We start from the raw sequence: 11,707 nt of genomic DNA on the forward strand, positions 1-11,707 counted from the left end.
ACTCAGGTCATGATCTCAGGGTCCTGGGATCGAGTCCCACATCGGGCTCTCTGCTCGGCGAGAAGCCTGCTTCCCTCTCTCTCTCTGCCTGCCTCTCCGTCTACTTGTGATCTCTGTCAAATAAATAAATAAAATCTTAAAAAAAAAAAAAAATAAATAAAGCATCCATAGAGAAAAGTATAAATCATGATAGTCCTCAGTGCAAGGGGTCATCACTTAGTAGGACACTTTAAATGAACACTTTAAGTTAAATTTATGCTTTTTACATAATTAATTAATTAATTATATTAATTAAAACACATCTGCCTCAAATGTGTCAAAATGGAAAGCTGTATTTCAACCACAAGTGATTCAAACCAGCCAATGCTGATAAATGTCTAAGAATCCTACTGTGCCAGACCCTTACTGGACCTGAAAACTCTTTCCTGACCACTGACATGAGGAAACTGTGTTTTAAGCTTTGTAGGGACTTATGGACTCAAGCCACCTATTGCATGGTATAAGCTTTAATTCTTGATTAGTATAATCACAATGAACTGATTTTTAGAAAAAAGGCCCTAAGGTCTTCCTTCAAAGAGCTACTCAGTGGCTGTCCCCATGGATGAGTATATTATTGCTTGGCAAGTAGATAAATCCAAGATTCTATTTTCTCAATCACTGGGGAGCTCATTTCTTTCCTTTCACAATCCTTGAGGTTCCACTAAGATTGCATTGTGGACTGCTCATCAGCAGTGGCAGTAAGCCCAGTGCAGGGAGTGTACCCATAGTCAAAGAATCTGCTGCTTTTGGTGGTGAGTCACTCAACAGCAGTAACATCTTTCTTTCTTAGTCATCAGTGGAGTCCTGATCAGTGGTCAGGAATATTCATCGCATGAGACATAGTATGAATTTGTGTGTGTGTGATGCCAAAGTGCTGGTTGAGTTTTTTAAATTTAATTTGTAATCTCTAAACTATCCGCTGGAAGAAATGTTCATTACTGGGCCTGAGAACAAGGAGTTAACTGAGCTACTGAACATTCAGTCCAAACTCTGTCTGCAGAGTCTCCACAGATCTAGATCTTGTGTATTCTAATTATTGACTGTATCTTCTCATTCAAATATACATCAACTCATAAAAACCAATGCTGGCCAGAATACTAAACCACTTTTGACTCAGAAAGTCTGTCATTCTTTTCTGTATGGTGGCTAACATAGCATAATAAAAATAATAATTGTTTTTTAAAAAGGGTGAGCCTGGTGGTTGGTATTATGGAGAGCAAGTATTACATGGAGCACTGGGTGTGGTACATAAACAATGAATTCTGGAACACTGAAAAGAAATTTAAAAAAATAAAAATTCTTTAAAAAGGAAGTCTGTCATTTACTACACTTATCACAGTTGTCTATGTTTTGTCTCTCTGGGTATTGTTCTAAAAATTCTGCAAAAAGTTTGTGGTTGAGCTGTGCCTCACTCCACATCCACTCAGGGACTGATGATTACAGAAATGCTGAACTCACCTTGACCATTCATTTGAGAAAGCACCGTGTTATATACTTCAGTAAACATCCTGCCTTCTGACTAGAGAAGGAATCCCTTCTGTTGTGGTTCTTTGTTAAACTGAAAACAAATGGCATTTCCCCTGGGGTTCTCTGCGTTCTTATATGTATACTCATGGTAATAATAATTCTTTTGTTGACTTGGTAAAGTGGAGGGCTTTTGCCAAGGACAATTTAGTGATATAATGATTATTATGAGGGATATTTGATTTTGTAAGATTTTATATCCATGAGGAACACTGGAAATAAGACAAGATGCCAAATATATAACAGCCATTTTTTTAATGGTATGCAAACATTTATAAATGCTGAAAATGATCCAAATTGGACTTTCTGAAAGGTCCTTTAGTAGGACTAAGGAGAAAGTTGATCAGGAACTTCTCTATCCCCCACATACCCAGCAGCCCCCCAAAGTCATAAAGTCTCTGTCAGCCTGCTTCTCCATCATTTCTCCCCACTTCACTTCTTTGCCTCCTACTCCCCCGATAACTCTTGTGAGGAAGATAGCTTATGCCACACCAAGTCCCTTGTTCTGTGGGTGGGTGGAGGGGACCTCCCAAATCTGACTCAAACTCCGAGAAATCTTTTCCTCCTCTCTGGCAATCATACTTGCAGTGCACACGATATCATAAATCAGTTTCCTGTCAAGTCTTTATTGCACCTGGCTAGCAGTGTTTATGCAGTAATATTTAAACCTTGGACAACAGTATAATTTAGAGCTATAATAAATGAATTTCAAATCCCACTACAGATAGGAAAAAAGTTACTGAATAATTTACATGCTTATTAGATACCTATACTCTGGGCCTTAACTTCACTGACTGATTAGGCTAATTGTCATTACTTTGTTTTTGTTTTTTGAGGTTTGGGGGTTTTTTTTAAATTATTTTTTCAGTGTTCCAAGGCTCATTGTTTATGTACCACACCCAGTGCTCCATGCAGTATGTGCCCTCCTTAATACCCAACACCAGGCCTATTCAACCTCACACCCCCCTCCAAAACCCTGTTTGTTTCTTGGAGTCCACAGTCTCTCATGCTTCATCTCCCCCTCTGATTTACCTCAAATCACTTTTCTTTTCCTTCTCCTAATGTCCTCCATGTTATTCCTTATGCTCCACAAGTAAGTGAAACCATATGATAATTGACTCTCTCTGCTTGACTTATTTCACTCAGCATAATCTCCTCCAGTCCCCTCCATGTTAATACAAAACTTGGGTATTCATCCTTCCTGATGGAGGTGTAATATTCCATTGTATATATGGACCATATCTTCTTTATCCATTCGTCTGTTGAAGAGCATCTCGGGTCTTTCCACAGTTTGGCGATTGTGGCCATTGCTGCTATGAACATTGGGATACATATGGCCCTTCTTTTCACTACATCTGTATCTTTGGGGTAAATGACCAGTAGTGCAACTGCAGGATCATAGGATAACTCTATTTTTAATTTTTTTGAGAATCTCCAGAGTTTTCCAAAGTGGCTGCACCAACTTGCATTCCCACCAACAGTGTAGGAGGGTTCCCCTTTCTCCACATCCTTTCCAACACTTGTCGTTTCCTGTCCTGTTAATTTTGGCCATTCTAATTGGTGTAAGGTGGTATCTCAATGTGGTTTTGATTTGAATTTCCCTGATGGCTAATGATGTCATTACTTTGGAAAAAAACCACAGTTATATAGTAAGGCAATTGTAACCCCCCAAATTATAATGCTTTTGGTATTTAGAAAGCCTTAAGTGTGCTAAAGAAATTGATAGGAAACCGCTCAGGGATATACATGAAGTTACCTTGGTTAAAAGAGATTGAATCCAAATTTCAATCCATTCAGAAAATGTTGGAGATGTAAGATATAGGTTAACTTTTCAGTTATTTATGCAAGAGTTGGGTATAACACTTAACATGGTTAAAAAGAGAAATGTTATGAATATTTTACTACCATAAAAAATAAATAAAATTCAGGCTGCATAAACTTGAGAAAACTCAAGCATATACTTATAAGGTGCAAGTATATCAGTGCTTTGGTGGGAATTTAAAATTGTAAACACCTATGTTAGAAAAAGAAAAGAAAAAGAATCTCAAATCAATAACCTTAATTTTCCACCTGAAGACACTGGAAAAGAAGAGAAAAATCACCCAAAGCAAGCAGAAGTAAGGAAAGAATAAAAATTAGAGAAAATTTTGATGAAATATAGAACAGAAAAATTATAGAGAAAATCAATACAACCAAAAGTTGGTTCTTTCAAAAGATAAACAAAATTGACCAATCTTTAGCTACAGAATAAAAAAGAATAGAATTACTAAAATCAGAAGTGAAATCTTTACTACCATTGTACATAAATTTTTAAAAAATCGTGAGGGAAAACTATTAAAAACTTGTGTGCAACCAACAATTTAGATAACTTAGATGAAATGGAAAATTCCTAGAAAGACCCAGACTATCAAACTTGACTCAAGGGAAAAATACATATATATATATATATACATATATATATATATATATGTATTTTATATGTATTTTTCCCTTGAGTCAAGTTTGATATATATATGTATATACACACACACACACACACACACATACACACACATTCAATTTCTTTCCTTCAAACTGAATTAGTAATTGAGAAAAGCAAATACTTCCTACAGAGAAAAACCCAGGACCAGATGGTTTTACTAGTGAACTCTATCATTTAATGGGGTCTGAACTTTCATACATCCTCCAAAAAATAGAAGAGTAGGATATACTTTCCAACTCATTCTATGAGGTTAGTATTAGCCAAAGCTATCACAAGAAAAGAAAACACAGACCACTCTCTTTTATGAGTACACATGCAAAAATCCTCAACAAAATACTAGTAAATGGAATCAAGCAATGTATAGAAAGAATTACACACAATGAGAAAGCAGGATTTATCACAGAAATGCAATGTTGGTTTAATATTCAATGATTGTTATAATAAACCTAATTAGTAGAATAAATGACAAAACATATGATAATGGTAATAGATGTAGAAAAAGCATTCTGAAAGTTCCAACACCCTTTCATGGTCTAAAAAAAAAGAGAATGGTCTAAGAACTAGGAATAGAAGGGAACTTCCTAAATCCCATAAAGGGCATACAAAGTGGGAAGAGACTGAATGTTTTCACTCTAAGATCAGAAATAAGATAAGACGTCTTTTCTTGTCACTTCTATTCAACCTTGTACTGTGGTTCTAGCCAAGAAAATTGAGCAAGAAAATGAAATAAAAAGCATCAAAATTAAAAGGAAGAAATGAAACTATTTATAGATGATGATCTTGTATATAGAAAATACTAAGGAATTCATGAAAAAAATTAATATTATTACTATTAGAATTAATAATAAATGAGTTCAGCAAAGTTTCAAGACTCAAAATCAATATGCAAAAATCAATTGTATTTCTATATACCATCAATGAATAATCCAAAAATGAAATTAGGAAAACAATTCCATCTATAAGAGTATCAAAAGTTATAAAAAATAGTTAGGGATACATTTAACCAAAAAATGCATAACTTGTATTCTGGAAACTATAAAACATTGTTGAAAGAAATCAAAGAAAATCTAGAAAAATGGAAAGACTTCCCATGTTCATGGATTGAAAGACTTAATACTGTTAACATGGCAATCTCCAGAGTGATCTGTAAAATTAATACAATACCTAGGAAAAGCACAGCTGACTTATTTTCAGAAATTACAAACTGATTCTAAAATTCTTAAGGAAATTCAAGAGACCCAAAATAATGAAAAAATTCTCGAAAAAGATAAGAGTTGGAAGATTCACAGTTCCCAGTTTCATAACCTAACACACTACTGGTAAGGATGTAAATAGTGCAGGCACTTTGGAGAACGGTCTGGCAGTTCCCTAGATAGTTATTGTATGACCCCGTAATTCCACTCCTAGGTGTATACCCAAGAGAAATAAAAACATATGGTTACACAAATACTTGTACACTGATATTCATAGCAGCATCATTTATAATAGTCAAAAAGTGGAATGACTTAAATGTCTACCAACTGTTGAGTGGACAAATGAGATGTGATAAATTCGTACAATGGAATTTTTTGGCAAGAAGAATAAATTAAGTACTACACATGTTACAATATGGATGAACCTTGACAATGTTAACACCAAGTAAAAGAAGCCAGTCACAAGGGACCACATAATGTACAATTTTGTTTATGTGAAATGTCCAGAATAGGCAAATCTTTATAGATAGAAGGTAGGTTAGTGGTTGCTGAGGGCTGCAGGAGGGATAATGGCTAAGGGGTGCAGTTTCTTTTTGAGACAATGAAAACATTCTAAAATGGATTGTGCTGATAGAAGCACAACTGTGTGAATATACTAACACACCTTTAATCATGCATTTTAAATTTAAGGGTAGATTGTCTCATATATGAATTATATTTCAGTACTTAAGGAAATTCATGGTAGCCTTTAGTCCCCAAGTTGCTGAATTGATAAGATGAAATTGGGTGCACTCTGACCTTAGAAGACCTGCAAAATAGAGCAGGGTGTTATCAGAGAGCACTTATCAGAGAGATGAAGAATATGGAAAAGGAAAGAAATCCAGGGCCCTCTAGGGAGCTCATACCAAACATGACCCCCAGAGGTGATAAGACATGTGAGAATTCTGGTTCTCGGTTAACCCAGAATAAAGTCTTAAACAGTGAAAAAGATAGACAGAGATACTGCCAACTGCAGGGACTTTGAAAGAAAAGAATGTGTCCAGCATCAAAGGAAGACTCAAAGGCAAAAATGTCTGGGAAAGAAAAGGCCAAGTTTATGGGCAAAGAACAAGGGGATCAGACTTCAGAAGCATTTACTGGTTTAATATAAAGCACAAGTGTTTAAAAGAATGACAACAACAAAAACCACACACACACACACACACACATACACCCACACTTCTCTTGCAATATTGCCAAGGCTGCCACATATACCATTGTCTGTTCCTAGTGAGAAATCAGTAATGTGCTCACACGTTTCTCACTGATTGTCATATTCATAAACATCCCAATAGTTGTCTGGGAAGTGCTTGATATTTTATTTATTTGGGAGAACTAGGATAAGATGTGGAGACCCTGCTTTTTTTTTTTTTTTTTAATTTATCTCAGTGTGAATTATGTGCAGTTCTTTCTGACTGTGACACGTCATAGTGGAGGTGGGGCAAAGTATCAGGCTTACGCTGCCACACCAGGCTCATCTTGAAAGCAAAAATGCTAATTGCACCCAATAGAGGTCCAGGGACTCAGTTGCAAAGGCCATAAAACTGCAGAGCTATGCTCCCCATTTCCTCTTTCAGAAAAAGAAATTATTGTGTTAATTTCCTTTTGATGCCTAAAAACTTAGCAGCTTAAAACAACATCCATTTACTGTTCCAGAATTCTGTAGGTCAGAAGGCAGTTGGCTCAACTGGGCTCTCTGTCAGGATCTCACAAGGCCGAAACCATGTTGATAGCCGGACTAGGTTTTTAGCTGAAGACTCAGGAAAAGAATCTACTTCGGAGCTTATTCGGAAAGTTGACAGAATTCAGCTCCATGCAGTGGTGGGAAACTGAGGTCCTGGTTTCTGGTCTGGTTGTCAGCCAGGGGCCAGGGACCAGGGGCTGCCACATTCCTTCACATGTGACCTCTCCTTCCCACCCACAAGGGCACCTGGGTTCCTTCTCATTCTTGGAATTTCTCTGACTTTCCTTTTTGCCTTCCTAGTCTACCTTCCTCCTCTCAGATGGAAAAAGTCCTCTGCTTTTAAGGACTCATGAATAGACTAGATGCACAGAGAGAATTTCTGAATCTTAATGTCACCTGACCCAGAACTTTCATTACAACTTCAAAATCCCTTCTTGGCAGTGCCTAGATTAATGTCTGATTGAATAGCCACTGAGAGGACTCCTGGGGCTAGGAAGGCATTATTAGGACCCTGCCTACCACATGTGTAAACATAAAAGAGACAAAAAGGCTAATTCCTAGTTGACACAAGGGCTCCCCTTTCTATCCTGAGCCCCACTGCAATAAAACAACAGTCACTCCGAGTCACTTTTCTACACATATTGAACCTTTGACTACCACATTAGGACCAACAGTAGAACAAGACTGATTATCCTTTGTGCTTCCATGCCTGTCAACTACCTGGCAAAAGCCTTTTATATAAATGTGGCTGTCAGATTAAGTGTGCACCAGAAAGACTGTTCTTGGAAAATAAAAAATCTCCAGAAACACAATTTCACAGCATATTATTTCTGCACTTGACTTTCTTCAACTGGCCTAGGCAATGACTCTTGGAACTTTAGATCCCTTACTCCAACTGGCACATGACAATTTATGAGCAAAAGCTTTATTGATGGAAGGACTATGAGGGGGACAGGTAGATCCTTCTAGGTCACTGTATATGCCATTTTAATATCCTCTGAAATCAGAAGTTATTCAAGGAATAAACCAGCCATAGAACAGAACAACCACAACAAATTCCTTGTACAAGTCTAAGCACAGCCTCCTTACAAACCTGCTAGAAAGGGATATCAGTCTGTGCAAGACCAAAGAGCCATGCATGGAGTTATTCCTAGGTTTCCAGAAGTCCATAATGCTAATGTTCTTCTCTCTCCAGTTCCACTATTTATAAGTAAATAGTCATTGTCCTGGCCTCACTCACCTTCATTGGCATTTTTGTAAATAAAGATTGTTTAGTTTTCCTTTATTTGGAATAACTAACAATATTTTTGGTCCATAATGCCTTGGAGATTCACACAGGCACCTTAATTTTCCTTCCAGCCTTTAAATAATAAATTTAAAAAGGCAACACTCTTAAAAAGTTAAGATTTCATTCAATACAAGAGACCTTACCTCATATTTACCTCTTCTAGAAAACAAGGATTCCATCTACTTCTTGGAAGAGCGTGTGGCTGAATATGGTAAAGCCTGAAGGAAAAGTTACAATTTTGCCAAGAGATAGTACATTAGTTAGGAGGTGACCTCTCCATCAAAGAGCGTACTCTACCCCAAAATCGAATTACACAGATCCAGCAACATCCAAACCCAACAACCAGATGGGACTTGATAGGATTAGCAGAACTTAAGAGGTATTACAGGCAATGGGTTCCCAACTTTTTCAGACTAACTGGAATCCTTCAAGAAATTACCAAAAACAGGTGACCTGAATTTACGTGAGAAGCTGTAATAGGCTTTGTCATTTCAAAATCTAAATTGTAGGTGACCCCAATCCCAGGTCTACCAGAATACAAAAATAAATAAATAAATAAATAATCACTTTATGTCCTTTCAACACATTTCCTTGTGTTGAAACAAACAACAAGAAAGGGTGGCAGGAGGGTACCAATGTGATGGAGGCTTTGGCTCGACGCCATGGGAAATACCACTTCCTATCTAGGTATTTCTCTAGATTCAATGGCTGTGTTTTCCTCCTTATTATGTGCCATGACTGTGGTTGCAAAACTGGTTGATGTTTCTGTGGATGTCACCCTTGCCACACCGCTAATTTCAGCTTGTGGATGCTGTTCAATCCTGTCTACTAGCTAGCAACATCCAGCATTGCTCAGTAGGCAGATTAACTATGACTGATCACTCTTGTTGGTCTCTTGTATGACCTTCTGTCACTGATACAATCTCAATCCTGCAGTGTCGCTTCCACCACTTGATGAAGGAGAGCCTCATGACTCTATGACAGCAACTGTAAAATTGAGTGTCCAAGAGGAAGGTCAAGTTGTTGTTTCCCTAGGGAATGTGGAGCAAATGTTTTTTTAAAGATTTTTATTTTTTTTTAATTTATTTGAGAGAGAGACAGTGAGAGAGAGCATGAGCGAGGAGAAGGTCAGAGTGAGAAGCAGACTCCCCATGGAGCTGGGAGCCCGATGCGGGCGGGACTCGATCCCGGGACTCCAGGATCATGACCTGAGCCGAAGGCAGTCGTCCAACCAACTGAGCCACCCAGGCATCCCGCAAATGTTCTTTTTAAATGATCAACGTCGATACTATTGAGGTTTGGCAGAGACTACATAAAACTGTAAGAGGATAACCTTCCACCCACGGCTGGGTCAGCCCAAGTGATGGAACTAATAACCTTGACAAGAGCAGGTGTCGAAAGGTACAAGTTAAGGCACGTAGTGAGAGTAATGATAAAGAAGGGGAAGGGAATGCGCTGGTAGATCATTAAACAAAATAAGTGGCACTTTTGTCCTTGTTGATAAGACTTATTTATGATTTATGATTATGATAGGACTTATTTATGATTTATGATTACAATTGGACTTATTTATGATTTATTATTATGATAGGACTTATTTGTAAGAAAATGAATATATTTATAGATCAAATCTGTTTCAGATATAGGATATTAGCATCAGGTTCAGGAAAAAAAGAAACACTTGCTAAAATCAAGTTGTTCTGTCAATTTCAATAGGTCCTAATGCAGCTAAGATGGCCCTTTGGTTGCACCCAAAAAATGAGGTGAAGTTTGACCAAAATGTAATAACACTGCTTCCACCATGAATAAGAGTTTATGGGGGAAATTTCTTCTTGGTAGCTAGAGATGTGGAGGGCTTATGCTTAATTTGTACCATCATAACCCAGAAAACAACAACAACAACGACTGTGAAGGTGGGATACAAATGGGTCTGAGCCATGTCCCAGAGGAGTTTCAGACACATAAAGATAGGCTACATCCAGTTACCCAAGTCACAAGACTATGAATATTGCTTGGAATGGCTTATAAACTCTCTGGATGGTAAAGTCTTCTCAAACAGAAAAGCCATGGCAAGAAAAGATATATCTACACGAATTGTTAGACAATGTTTTTTCCCACCTGGGGGATACTATCTCTACTCCCTAGTGTTAAAGGTACTGGGACAGTCATGAAGGAACTTGGTAAGGTTCTCTCGTTTAATCAAAATCTTATTGCTCCTACCCACCACAGTTTCCAGGAAAAGTAGAGGTACCAGCGGAACTCTCAACAACTTTAAATTGGGGCAGCAGGAGGAGGAAGGTACTTCTTTGTGGCACTCTGGCTATTTTTCATTTCAGTTGTGGTGGTTTAAAAGCTGAGGGGATATGGAAAAGAGCTACCACTCCTAGACTTCTTTCTCCTGAGTTTGTGACTCTTAGGTCCAAGATGGGCAGTCTGCTCTGTTTTGGGGAGGCCCCAAGAGCACTGGCATGGCAGTAGCCGAATTAATGCCCCCAGAAAGTCTACTGATTGCCATCATCCCCAGAAGTCTGGAAGTGGCCAAAGCCACTGGCTCTGATGACATGATCTTGGTGGAGATCATTTGACATTTAGCTGTGATGCTGCCAAGGAACGTAAGGCTCAAAATACATTTGAAGAGATGGAGAAAAATTTAGGTCACTTATCTCTTGGTAAGTGCAGCTGGATTTAACAGGAATAGCCTTTTAGTAAGAAAAAAAAAAACCTGAAGGTACAATATCTCAGCAAATACTAATCTCTTGGGTTCCATGCTGACTTGGAAAGCTGCCAGGAAGACTATGATTCAACACCAGAGAGGGTCTATTGTTACTGTAGGATGCATTATTGGCTTAAAAGGCAATTCTGGCCAGTCTGTATGGTGCCAGTAGAGGAAGATTCTTTGGAATTTCTCATACTCTTGCTAACAAGAAAGAAAATTACAGTGAATATAGTTGCACCAGGATTTGTTCACGCAGATAGGATGAAAGACTTGAACATTTAAAGAAAAATAGCTCTCTTGGGAGGTTTGGAGAACCTAACAATGTGTATGTGACATTGTGCTTCTTTTGGAATCACCATATATGGTTTTAGAATCACCATATATGGCACCTGCATTGTGCACAAAATATGGTTGTACCTGGTTGATTTCAGGGTCATGACTTAGAATCACCATGTTACAGAGCATGTTCTGGTAGTGGAAGAGGGATGACAACTCATGATATAATTTACAGATTATTAAGTTCAAATAATGATTAGAATCAAGGGTACATTTTGTTTGACTCTTGATTTGAGAGTCATACATACATGGGTGGCATTTGCTGCAACTGAACATAATGATAAGAAAATACTAAAAAAAATAAAAAGTATGTACCTTACAGTCTGCAGCCATTTTAGTAGACAGACATTTTGCAAGTGATACAAACAGGTATTATCTTAATTTCTGTATTTTCTCTCAAAATTAT

The 11,707-nt window shown here is 37.7% G+C and overlaps 1 pseudogene; it reads left to right on the top strand.

Annotated features, from left to right (window-relative positions):
• The first annotated feature begins 9,982 nt into the window (after window positions 1-9,982).
• LOC111152544 lies at window positions 9,983-11,404 on the top strand (annotated as a pseudogene).
• Window positions 11,405-11,707: the final 303 nt, after the last annotated feature.

Source organism: Enhydra lutris, unplaced genomic scaffold (genome assembly GCF_002288905.1).
Source record: "Enhydra lutris kenyoni isolate GAN:26980312 unplaced genomic scaffold, ASM228890v2 scaffoldscaffold29, whole genome shotgun sequence".
Taxonomy (NCBI): domain Eukaryota; kingdom Metazoa; phylum Chordata; class Mammalia; order Carnivora; family Mustelidae; genus Enhydra; species Enhydra lutris.